The sequence below is a fragment of the Phasianus colchicus genome, chromosome 4, assembly GCF_987193195.1.
Source record: "Phasianus colchicus chromosome 4, bPhaCol1.hap1.1, whole genome shotgun sequence".
Taxonomy (NCBI): Eukaryota; Metazoa; Chordata; class Aves; order Galliformes; family Phasianidae; genus Phasianus; species Phasianus colchicus.
The window spans coordinates 19,812,389-19,826,074 of record NC_143439.1 but is presented as its reverse complement, the minus strand read 5'-3'; the positions used below and the strand labels follow the sequence as shown (position 1 = coordinate 19,826,074).

General features: G+C 38.5%; 1 long non-coding RNA gene across 1 annotated transcript in view; it reads left to right on the top strand.

Moving 5' to 3' along the window:
* LOC149918105 (uncharacterized) overlaps positions 1 to 13,686 on the top strand; it is a 40,567-nt gene that overhangs the window by 21,516 nt on the left and 5,365 nt on the right. The window contains exon 2 of the long non-coding RNA XR_016465881.1: positions 5,320 to 5,423. This is a non-coding gene — a long non-coding RNA (uncharacterized LOC149918105). The remainder of the gene's footprint in view (positions 1 to 5,319; positions 5,424 to 13,686) is intronic.

The following is a 13,686-nucleotide window of genomic DNA, read 5'->3' as shown; positions in this document are numbered from 1 at the left end:
AGTTCTTAAGATAATAGCTTGCATTTGTAAATACTTATATCTGTGACCCTGATCTCTCTTTTCTCATCAAAAATTGAAATAATTATATTTCACAGATAGGTCAGCCAGGCAACCTTTGCTACATTGTCCCACCAGTTCTGTTTAGGTTTTGCTATAGCTTGAGGCTGACTTTTTTTTTTAATAGTAAAATCAAGAGTGCAGCTATGTAGAATTGATTCTCTCTATCAAAATGCTGGCTATGAATTCATTAAAGCGAGGATGATTTTGGTCCACTCTTGATCAAGTCCTTTTGGAGTATACATTGACCAATGGGTGGACTGGTGGTTTTGAACACAACTTCTGCTGTTCTTCACAGATTATGGAGTAACAGAATCAAGGACTCATCATACAGCTCTGTGTTTTAGTAGGCAAAATCATTTCTTCCACTCTGAGCCCATTCAGGTACTGGCATCTCTGTGTGGGATTGAGGGAATGGCAGTTTTGGCTGTAATACTCTGTGGTGTATAATGATTTTATATCTCATTCCGAGGCTTTCTGAACAGAAATGTGTGTGTTTGTGGTGCGTGGGCCATGAATAGCCAACTTTGTGTATCTGATGTACATCAAACTTACTGCAGATGCATGATGTAGACTTTGCAGCGTGAATCGGAGATTTTGGTGAGTCCATCAAATCCAGCCTGTGCTGAATCTGTTACACTGCTGTGTGGGTTGGTTTTGGTGTAGCAAAGAAATGTAGTACACCTGATGCATGCCTCATTCCTTGAATGTTGCTGGTTCCCTGTGCCCAAGCCATGGTGTTGGCCTGTATGTGGGCAGTGATAGCTTTTCCTTTTTTTTTTAAATGACTGAGTCTGACAGCCAAGAGCTTGGACTTCAGACCAGCTTGCCAGACATCTGCAAGCCCAAAGCAAATATCTGAAGTTCCCTGTGTGGTAAGAGGCTTCATGCCAGGAAGCTCAGGTGTAAGGTAGCCGTGTCCCACACATCAATTCATCTACTAAGAAGTGATCAGAAGATCAGTGTATGTTTTCTAAATACTTACTGCCTATCTCATTATTATCTATGACTGTGTGGAGTAGACTGCATAGGGTGATGCGTACAAGAGCTTTGGGAACAAATACACTTCTAACATAAGTTAAGGGCAAAATCATTTTTGGCAGCAGGAACTTGAATCTGTCTTTCTCCTGTGGTGCTTTGCCGCTATACTAATGCACTTGTCCACACCTAGACTTGTAGAATTGTTTGCATCTTAGTCAATGTAACTTATTATTAGAACCTAAGTTCGCGTTCTCAGTGTTTTTAAATGAAGCTGAAGGTTCTTTAGACTTACACCAAAATCACAGAACAGACTGTGGAAACAAGAAGTAGTTCAAATCATAGCTCAGGAGAAAAAAAAAATATTGTTATTCTGCATTAATTCCTTGTATTCTTAAAAGGCTGTCTGTAGTGGAGGTTACTTCTCAGCTACCTGATCTGCAAACACAGTGATGGGAGACAGTGGACTGATTTTTCTGCTGCAGGAGAAAATCGGAAATGTGTTATCCCAGACTGGAAAGAACATCTGACCAGCAGCTATTTGTTGGAAAGATCTTATGCAGGCAATGAGCCACCAATTTCAGACTTTGTTTCTCGTCCATATACAGTATGGCACATTTATCAAACAAGAAGCAATGACCAGGTCAGAAAACTGTTTTCAAGCCACGTGTACAAGCAGAGGAAGAATACCATTTTTGACTGATACCCATGATTAATCATGCGATACAAAATCCAACAGGTTGTGGGTTGCTTCACTGATGTGAAGTAAAATTGTGGTGGTGCACTGTTCAGGGACAGACAAGAATAAATTCTAGATTGATTTAGCATGCAGGTTGCCGGGAGGAAAGATTGTTCTTGAGCTGAATAAGGATATTTCATCTGTTAAGTTTCTATAAATAAGGCATTTTTCTTGTTGCATACTGTGAATGTATTTAGCATTGTGATATAATATATTTGTGTTGCCGTGGCAACACAATAATGTTATTTTGGTTGTCCTAGGAAACACAGAAACAACACCTGATAGTGGCTGTCATACCCATTTGGATGGACAGATGATTGTTTTCTCTTATGTTCATCAAAAAGTCTTCCATCCCCTACTGTACCTGAAATAACAGAGGTTCTTGTGATCATTATCTTTAAGTAGCCATTCACACGAAAGGGGCCAGGCACTATGTGCATGGAAATATTCAGCCTTTCTGGTAAGGGCTTTCTGTTCAGTGGCAGTGGTCCAGCAAGTCACTTTTGCCCTTGCTTAACATCAAACTTGTGAGAGGTCCCACTGAAATGGATGGGGTTGCTCATGTGCTTAGAGTTAACTACATGCATAAATGCTTTGCTGGATCGATGCCGAACGACAAGTAAATGACCAGCCTTTGGTTTGGGACAAGCTTTTGAGAACTTGAGAGAATTTGTGGCTATTGATTTTGTTACTGAGAATCTATGGGCTGTTTGTGGGTTTCTATGTTTCCAGCAACTCAGTCATTAAGGAAAGTTTGGGGAAAAAAAGGTTGGAGGAGCAGTAAAAGGAGAACCGAGTGCTTTACACCAGGGGAAGGAACGTGTGTGTTTGTGGGGTTGTTGTAGTTGTTTTCTGGGTGCTTTAACAGATGTTCAGCTTCTGTCTCTTCTGCTACTCTTCTGTGAAAAGGCAAGTGGCAGGCTAACCATCACCATTACGTTATTTTATTACTAATGAAACCTCATTTTTAAATTCTAGCTTTTTGACCATGTGCGTAGCTGTAGACAGAGACTTGATTTTTCCCTGTGTCTTGTAAGGTCTGATTTCACAGAATGCTATAGCTGAATAATTAAAGTTTTTATAAAGATACTTGAATTAATTTTATAATACTGCCTGCAAATGATAAATATGTAAATATCTTTTCATTAAATTCAACTTCATGCTCTATTACATATAGTTAGAAAAAAATTTTTTTTAGAATGCGGTTTGTGTCTAATATACTCTTACTCATATATCCATACATATTTACTCATAGTCATTCCCTTACGACCACATTTGAATGCCTGTAGCAAAAGCAGAGCATTTCAGCATATAAAAATATGTTTAGTCTGTATTTTTACATGAACCAAAATTCCTGGAAGGAAAAAGTTGATACATTCAAGCATTAGTCCAGTGCAATGATAAATTTTGATTCCCAATAGATTGCTTAGTGCTGAAAGAAAAAATACCCTGGAATCTTGTTGGCCTTTTTCCCAAAGGACCTGACCACAGTTACTCCCAGTTTCTGGCTCCATACAGGACTGTCAGTGAGAATAACTGCTCTTTATTCTGTGTAAAGCTTTGCAATTTACCCAGAGAGCAGTGCATGGCCGTGAGACAGAGGCAGGCAGGGAGGAGAAAGGAGCAAAGAGCAGTGACTGGACTTGTACTTCAAGAAATTGTTTATTTATTTTTCTGGAAGTACCTTCATATTTTTTTAGTATTCCTTACTCCACAGCTATTGTGTGGGTTTGGGGTTTTTTTTGTTTTTTCATTCTCTAAGATGCGTAGTGTGTGAAACAGAAGACAGACTGTGCAATAGCCTAAGTTTAATGTTTGGAAAGAATGTGTCTGTGAAAGTGTGTTTTTCACTAGAAATGTTCAACAGGGGCTTAATTCAGGTAAAGAGGCTGATAGGGAAGAAAAAAGAAAGCTTTGGATGCAGTAAATAAGCCCTAGAATTTTTACATGTTTTATTTGCTGGAGAAAGGGCATAGTTGTCTAATTCTTCAGAGATGGCTTGGGTGTGGTGGACATTTCTGGCTCCAATCTCGGTGGATGCAGCGTTGGGTGTCAATAGCACGCAGAGCAGCACATCTGCATTTTCTGGCTGGGGATAGTTTATTTCATTGCTACATCCGTTTGGGGGGAGTAGAGAGAGTGAATCTGCTCCTTAGGGGAGGAAATCCAATGAAATGCTTGTGTCAGAGTTGTTCTGTGCTCAGTGCCTAAAGTACGTAACGCTCGAAGCATATAATTGAGCGCAGACTTCAGTTCTCTTCCGTATTAAATTAATTTATGTAGATTTCTACAATAATGCATTTTAATTTTATGGTGTGAGAGTGAGAAAGTAGTCTTCAGAGTAAAAGTGAAGGCATTCAGCAAAACCTGAGGATACGTGTGATGCTCTCCTACCTCTCTGGCTGTCCAAGGATGCAATGCAGGGGCTGTTGAGCCTTGGTGCCGGTGCTTCCTGCAGAGACAGGGGACCTGCCAGGGAATGATTCAGACCACCTGAAGCAAGGGCTGAATTCGCTCCCAGGGCTGTCAGGAGCCTAGCTTCCTAATGTGTAAGCACTTGCTGCAGATGCCTGTAGGAAATATGGAGTCCTTTAATATTTCTGAGTTGAGTCTGCAACTGGTGGACCTATGCACGTGTAGTAAATCAGCACAGATAAGCATCAGGTTTAATACTGGATAATGTTTGCTTTTGTGGACTGATTACAATTTACCACCAGAGCTAAATTTATTGTTGGGTTTATCATGAAGAGACATCAGTGGAAATCCTGAGGGCACAGAAGTTATGGGCAGTATTTCTGCTGACCTAATGCCAGGGCATATAAATGACTGGGCTTCAGTCTGTGCTTCGGTTACATGGAAGTTAAGTTAATCTCCTGTCAAATTCAAGGGGCTCGAGGTTTCATATCCATAGAGAGTCCTCATTCTCTTTTCCCTCTTAGTCTTCTTCAGTATCTTTTCTGACTTTTTTTTCTCTCTTTATAGCTTAACATCTTTACTGTGCTATCCCACAGAATGCCTAGCACTTTCAGTTTCTCATACACGAAAGACCTGTCTTCATGTCATTCAAATCTCCTTGAAACAACTTTCTTTTCTGCAAAACTTTCCCAGCAAATCTTTTCATCTGTGGTGTGATACTCCTACTGCTTTTCTTGAATATTTTCTAGTGAATATGTGACGGTAATTTCAATTTAAATATTTCAAGGCATAAATCTTTATCTTGCATCTTGCTGAAATACGAGATGCAGTTACATTTGTTTTTTTTTTAATTTTAATTTTTATTTTATAATTTTCACCAAAACCAGTTCCCAATATTGAATCATAACAAAAAAATGAGTATGTTTTCTGTGAAGAAATATTATTATAATACAAGATTGATTCCTGTGGCAATCAAAGGAAATATTTATTGTGTTATGTTGGCATGAAACAAGATACAAAGATTTTATGATCTATAATTATCATAATAATGATAGATGTAGTAAAAAATACCATTTGATATTATAAGACTTGATCCTATATATGACAGCTCTTTTTCTATTCATTTTTAGGTACTTGACTGAGGATGAAAGTATTGGCTAATCAAAACAAGATCAAGAACAAAGACCATGAAGTACAAGACAAAGGAAGAAGGTATTTAGTCCATAATAATGAGGTAAGATTAAAATACATAAAAATTCAGTGATGATGAAAGTACTTCTTGAAATAACATAGCTGTCTGACAGAACAATGCATATTCCTTTCAGTGGTCAATACTATAATCGCTTCAACAAAACATTGTGTAGTGCAAAAAAAAACCTTGCCCATTTATTTCAAAGTCAGTACAAACACTCTGGGTGAAGTCCTGGCCCCATCAAAGTCAGTGGTGAAACTTTCACTTGCTTACATAAGACTACAATTTTTCCCTCTCTAAAATTTTGCATTTGTTTTTCTTTTCAACTGGATGACAAAGATTTAAAAACTGGAAACAATGTAAGCATAAAACAAGAAATATTCCATTTTTTAATGGAAAACTAAAATGTGAAAGTTATGAGTTGCTTAGAAGGTTCAGTTCAGAAAAGTTTGGTACTCATATTTGATTCACCAAAATTACCGTACATCTACATCATACTTAAGTGCATGCTGATATTTTCTTTGGCTTCATGAAAAGGTGCGCTTCCTTTGTGGATGTGTATTCATCCTTGAAGTAGTGAAAATGAACAGTGCCTCTTGGGTAAGCAACTTGAAATGAACTGAATTTGATCTTAGTCCCTTGCATGGTTTCTCTCATCCCTGTTTCTTTTTGCACTGCCAAGTAGTGATCCAGTAGGAGTTGACTTGTAGAACAGTGGTGCTGAGGACCAGTTTTAGACGGTGAGAAGTTACTTTAGGCAAGCTCTAATTTGCTCCTACTGACTTAATGTCCATTAGCAGCTGGAGCACATCTGCTGCTTTGGTTTCATCCAGAAGGAGTCCAGTTTGCATATTCTGAGGTTGTTCTTGTATATGAATTGAAGCACGGTAAGTGCTTTGAAAGCTTACTCTTGATCCACACTACATAATGTATGTGTGTATGAAGACTAAGCAGACACACCTCTCGTTGCCTTAGAGAAGTTTTCTTTACTTAGAGCTTTTCTTTGCTTCTGTCTTGTCTTTCTTTCTCAATTAAATTACAGTCACCTTATTCTCCTCTTGAGCTGTAATATTTTCTCTTTCCCGCATAATTCCATCCTTGGTCTTTTCTCAATCCATTTGGGCTAGTGCTATATCCTTTATTTTAAAGCAAGAAAAGAGGCATTTCTTTGGTGTATGGCAGAAGATATATCATCTATTACATCATAGTCAATCATGCAAACAAATATTTCCAATCTGTAAATTAGTGTTCTTTATTATGGTCATTAGAAGAAGCATCTATCTTCTTTTCATATATTCACTGTTTTTTTGGGATGATAATGATGACCATTAAAATATACCGGACCTCAGTTAGATATTACAGTGATGAAACAATAAATTGACTTGTACTTATGAGAGTATGCTTGCTAGGTAAACAAATATGAAGAGAAGACAGCCTAAAGTTGTGTTGGGTACTTATCAAAATTTATATGGTTAGAATAGTCTATAGTTTATTAAACAGTACTACTGTTTAAGTAGTTCATATGTTCTAAAGGTGAGCACAGTACAGTGCAAAAAGCAAGTATCCAATGAACTTTAATGGAGGTAAGCAAAGAGACAAGTTAAAATGAGGGAAAATATTAAAATTCACACAAACAAGAGCAAAATGCTGTGATTAATGATCAGAGAATATTGAAAATACTTTAGGAAAGAGATGTTGGTGAAAGATAATTTGAGTAAATTGATAGACCTCGGTATCTCATGCCCAAGACTGAGAGAACTGCAAATTGCTTTCAAGTTTTCTTTGACTATTGCTGTCTTCTGCAAGCTCGTGTTGTCTTCTATCCGTCCCACAAATTGCAATTTTGTAAACTAAGAATTTCCTCACCCAGGAGAGAAGAAACTTGAAATTATTTAAAATGAAGAAGAACCTGAATGAATTAGCAGTGATGAGCTTAAGGCACAGTACTTGCAGATGAGTTTAACAGTTGGACTACTTAACAGCACTGACATATATTTATAGCAATGCAGCAAAAGGCATGATCACCTGGGGATTTAATGGGTTTTTACTCATAGAAGCTTGCATTGACAATAATTTGGCCTGGATCAAGTATTTGTTTTACAGCTAATACAATGAGTAACTCATTAGAGTGACAATGAGCAGGCTTCTTAATTGGAGAGAAAGTTCAGAATGTGGCAATGTGTGCAAAGGCACAACTCTGCCATCCTCATCTCAGGATATATATATTCCTGTTCTTGTGGTACCTTACCATGCATCACTATGCTTCCAGGAAGCAATTATTAGCTTATCATTATAACCAAAATTAATATGGGATGAGAATAAACTATACACCAGGGGACTCATTATTTGTCTTCCAGATGCAGGGGGTGAAGAATATATGGGAGTAACTGTTTGCCTTATAATAGTAGTATTCTAATGGCCACAATCCAGGCCCTGACTAATATCTTTGAAATGCTGAGGACAGAAGTTAAACAGGCATCTAGATTCTGGACCTCGCTAGGGAACCACTAATTAACACATGGAGGGCGAAAAGTGAGGGAAGCACTGAAACTTGAAACCAGGCCAAGAGAATAAAACCCATAGGGCTTGTGGCTATTGCAGGTAATAACAAAGGGACCGTGTCTATAGAAGGGTGAAGGAGAGAGTCCAGGGAAGGGTAAATCAAGAAACCAGAAGATCTGAGGAGGCAGATTGGAATCTGGCAGGAGAGGGTTCTGCTGCATGTTTTGGTCATGACTTAGGGAAGGCACAGTCACTGAGGGATGGATCTGCACGAAGACTTGCCTCGGTCTTTGCTGCAGAAGAACTTGCGGAGGAATGATTGTTGGTGCAAGGGGAAGCCATGGAAAGCTATGAGTGCCTGTTCAGAAGTCCAGTGGGTAAGAACGTTGCAAAACCTGACAAACACTGTTGGGAGCTTGTTTAATAGCTTTGCTGAAGGAGATTTTCCAGATTTCCACAATGCTGTGTTCTTCTCATGCTGTCTAATTTTTTATTGTGAATCTTTCTTTCTTTTTCTTTTTTTTTTTTTTAACTTGTAAACATCTGAACACAAAACAGAAGTTCTTCCAACTATCTAACAGACTCTGCTGATTTTGGTGGCAAAAGCTCTCGATTTTGGTGTAATTATTCAGTTTAAAAATGATGTTGAGCATAAAAATGTGGGAGTTTGAGACAAACGGTTGTCTGGGTTGTGTCTATTTTCTAGATTTGTAAAAAGCTAAATTTTGTAGGTGTACTATCTGAACAATAAGGAGAAATTCAACGGAAAAAAAATAAAAATAAAGAAAATGTTAGAAATAGAAGCATCTTATTAGGCTGTGACAAAGAATTACAGACTCGTCCAAGAGTATAGATGTCTAACCCATTTAAGTCAAATGACTAATGAGATAAAGCTTCTACATTGTGAGACTGTGCTACTTTCTACCAAAGTTTAGCTTGCAAAAAATATCTCATCGTTCCCAGAAGCCCTTAGAAAGGCTGCTTGTTTTCTTGCAGTGATTTGATTTTGTGTGTTATTTAAGAGACACCAACCAAAGTCAGGCCTGGTTTGCTGGACACTGTAATACTGGTACAGTAAGAGAGAATCTCCATCATGAAAAGATGTGATATAAATACACAAAATGCAAAGGAAATGGAGAGAGGTAGAACATAATTATCAATGTTGTGATGAAAGATGACACTCCAATTCTCTATTTTTGGCAGAGGATTGTTACTTTGGGAATAGAAGAAAAAGGAGAAATCTCTGGAAAACAGAAAAGGGGAAGAGAGGAAGATAAGGACAGCTGGGGGTGAAGCAGAGGTGAAGGGACAGGGAAGTGAGAGCAAAACAAGCTTGGATCAGAGGAAATCACCTCTGACTTTTACCTTTGAGATGTCCGAGTGCTTGTATTCATGCTGCAAGGAAGGGAACAGGTTCTGTCTGATCCCTCAGGAAGCTGTTCTCACTGCTTGAGAGAGAAAGATGGAGGCTTTCAAGTGTAAGGAAAAAAAGTTTGTTGCATTTGAGTAAATGGAGTTGCATGGTGCGCAGGGTTTTATAAGCACTGCAAAAGTAAGTAGACTCTTTTTCTATGCAGAGCATTAGAAGTTTATTGTTAGGATTTTTTGCTGAAAGTTTGTTTGCTAATGTTGTGAAGGATACAAGTGTTGGAACTGAAATAAGTATTCCAACAGTCATAAGAAGAACTTATTTAATGAAAATTACTGAAAAGGTTATCAGAAAATGCAGGAAAGACGAGAAGAAGTCAACATCTCTAAAGATCTTGCTGGATTTATCTTTTTTTACCTATTATTACACAAATTACAAATTAAAAATGTCCTATGCTGCAGAGCTCATAGCTTAGGACTTGTAAATATATATCCCTAAATTTAGATTCTTTTTTTCCTAGCAAATGTTCATCATGTAGGAAAGAATACAGGGAATTTTGTTTATTTTCCTACAATTATAAATTCAATTTGATTATCATAATCACTGTAATATGATCTCAGTCAGAGTCAAGATTAGTTCAACTTACTGCACATATAGGGAAAACTGCAGTCGAAATTTAGCCCTTGATGTTCAGTACTCAACGTTACATTAATTTAGAGATTGGAGACTTTTTACTAAGATCTAAATACAAATATTTGATTGTTGGATATGTAGCTTTAGATTATGGCTAAGAACCTGCCTTGTCTGAGAATTGCTAAGTAATACAAATATTTCTCTTCATGCTATGAGTTGTCTTGAACATTCAAAAAAAAATTTTTATATTATGTAAAGTGGTCGTCTTTCCCTGTCTAAACACTTAGTCTCCTATTAATTACTGTTCATGCAGATTTTGATCCAGCATTTATCCCAGAACACTATGCTCAGTGAGTAAATGCCTGCAAACAAAAAACAGTAGATGGGCAGATACAATCTGACTTCCTAGGAGATGCCTGAACAGCCCTGCTTCCTGGCAGCAGCCTTCCCTGTTCAAAAGTCTGAGCCTCCCTTCCCTTGCAATCACAAAATAACCAAAATAACTGGGAAGAAGACTGTCCTGTGGCAAAGCAACTTTTTAAAAACTTTTTAGATTTTAAAGCACCACATCTCCTTGAGGGTTGCATTGCACTGGCTGTAAACCATATCACACAAAATTTCTGAGCATGGACGTATCATGCTCCTGAGAGCCTGGTTGGGAGTTTTCATAGAATCATAGAATATCCTGAGTTGGAGGGGATCCACAAGGAACATTATGTCCAACTCCTGGCTCTGCAGAGGACCACTAAAATTAAAACCCTGTTGCTGAGAGCAGTGTCTAGACGACCCTTGAACTCTGGCAGCTTGGGGCTGTGACCGCTTCCCTGGCACTCAAATTTGCACACTATTTTTAGGGAGAGTGTGGAAGCACACGGTCTTTTCCTTTCCTGAGGAGACCCCTCCTCAGGGGCCATGCCATGGCTGTGTCTTGCCACCTCACTTGGTGATGTTTGTGGCCCAACTTACATTGCTTCACTAAAGTGCAAAGAGCCACATAGGAGGCACCTGTCAGGAGGAAAGAAAGAATGCATCTTTCTAGCACATTTCCGCCTTGGGCCTCATTATAGAAAAACAAGGGCTGCCAGTTGGACCAAAGTTAAGCAAAGCTGGGAACTCTGCTTCTCTGGGAAGAAGTCCAAGACCACCAACCATCTCAAGGACAGAGTATTTTGCTGTCACATCATCAGGAGAAGCTGGAGTCCCCTTGGTCATGGCTGGACTTGGACCAGGGTTCTTCAGGTGAAAGGTCAGAGGGTTTAAAACTGTCTTGTCACAGTGTCCTGTTCTTCCCCAGTCCTAATTAATGGCCTTGTTTCAACCCTTCTCACAATCAGCTCCACTGCTGTAGCTGGCTGGCCAAAGCCTGCACCTGTCTTCGTCCCCCCTAGCAGGCTGTTTTTAATTCAGAGCCCCAGAGTCATCCTTCCAATGGCTGGGGTTAGGTTGCTGCATTTTCCAGGCAATTATTAAAAAATGGGATTGAAAAATGAGTTTAGCATATGACTGTCATGCCTCATTTATTCATTTATTTTTTTAAAAAGCTAACTGGAAGGTCTATCTACTGCTTGTTTGCTTTGCATATCTGAGAAATGGAATTTAAATTACCATGTTGCTTTAGGAGCATTCATAATCCCTTTGTACCTAAGTCCTGTTTTTCATGGGTCGGGAAGAGCAGATAATTGGAATTTCTGCAGTCATCAGAAGTGATGTCAAGTGTAAAGACAAGATTATTGTATGTGGAAACAGACAGCTGTAGAACCAGCCATCGTGCCTTTCTGAGAGGAGACTGCAGGACTTGCTTGCATCATCTTGCATGGATTTGCAGGGTGTGCATCTTCTGAGATAACTACAGCTTGATTGATATTCTTGCTGAAAAGGTAAAATCACTTTCCAGAGCTTTTAACAGCCTCACATTTACAAAAAGTATGAGTTTTTTTCACTCTTGGCTTAGAACAGTATTTTTTTTTAGCCTCTTTTTGATTTGCAAACTAGTTATTTTATTTTCAGCTGGCAACAGGCATGCTTTCTATCTTAAACTCCCCGATCACAGGGGTTTCATGTACCACAAAATGAAAACTGCTGTAGTGTGAGGCAGGACAGTGTTTTCCTTATGTTGTGTTTAAGGAATCATGAACAGAGTATATCCCATCTGATATATTTGTTTGCAATTATATATGGTAGTAAAAATAGTAAAGATAATAGAGCTTTCATAGTGGACCAGAGTGCTGTTATACTAAATGTTGTACAAACACAAAAGAAAAAGTCAGTCCCAGCACCAAAGATTTAGACTTCAAGTACAGATAAGTGACTGCAGATTGAGGAAGGGAATAGGTCAAACAAGGCAGTAAGTCCATACCAGTTTGCTGTCAGAGATGCTTGTGGATGCCCTGATTGTTTACAGGAGTCTCTTCCAGAAAGGATTAATTGAGAAGTGAAAACTTAGGCAGTATTTCACCCTCTCTTATTTCCTGCTGTCCTCCACATACTGCTTAAAGCTTTCACTTCTATGCAGCACAGGTACAGTTCATCTTCCCTGACTTCACCCATTTGAAAGCTCAATATCTGGTGTAAAATAGGTGTCACTGCTCTACCTTTACTCAGTGGGGAAACAGAGACACGGAACAGACAGACATCTATAGCAGCAGCCTTTACCGTGGGGCAAGTAAAGTATTTTCTTAACATCTTTTGTCCATGTTTTGTTGGGACATCTAACTTCCATAGTTAGAATTAGCTGAAAGGAATCCTGTGCCAGGTTTCCTCTTTGATAAATCCCTTATTAAGTATCTATGTATTTTTGAAGCATTACAAATAATAATTGTGAAAATGCAGTTAAACTTCGAATTCCCAAGGATACCCAAAACTACTGCTTCTAGAGATAATGTATTTGACCCTGAAGTGAACAGGGTTGAACAGAAGTTGTGCTCCATTTCCAATTGCCGATGTTACCCGTATAACAATAACATTTCTGTGATGGGGGCTTAGGCAAAGAAAACCAGATTCTACATTTTTTTCTATGTCCTGAGGAAATTTTCTAAATATAAAGGCCTCAGTATTATTATTTTGGAAATAAAATAAAATAAAATAAATGCAGCACAGGTTATGAACACATTATTCGTATAAAATCTATTTTTATCTAGAGTTGACCTAACATGAAAGTCCTTAGTCAATACTGTCAGTACTACTGGGTGTCTTCTACACCCAAATGGAAGTAGTGAAAGTGAATAATTGTAAAAGTCTTCTGCACAGATTTTCCTACCAGCTGTAGTTCTGATGATCTTAGGCTACAGCATTTATCTGGGTGTATCCATAGGCACCAATCTAAATGTCAGCCATGCTGATACAAGTATTTAACTGCTGATCATTTTAGCAGTTACCATGATTATCTCAAAATGACGAGCAGTCTCACCGATTTCCCAAGACGCAAAAGCCTCCGGTGTCTTCAGTGCAGTTGTCAAAACCACCCATCAACTCTCTTTAGCTATCCTTTAATGCTGATATGTGCTCCCAGCAAAAACAACTGTAATGCAAAGACTGTTTAGGAGATCCAGATGTGGTTTTCCAGGTAGAAGTACCTTAGTGAACAGAAACTAGTAGTTACTAGGTGTCCCCTTAATTTGGCAAAAAAAAAAGTTAGATAAAAGCTAATGGGGATAAGCCAGATGTGTTTAAGCAAGGATCAAGCCACCTCCTGTTTTGGCAACTTCAGACTGAGCTTACCATGAGGAACTGCTGTTAGAACTCACAAGCAAATTGTGCTCTAAGTATATGCTCATGACTGTGTTTAGAATAGCTAAGTGGGTG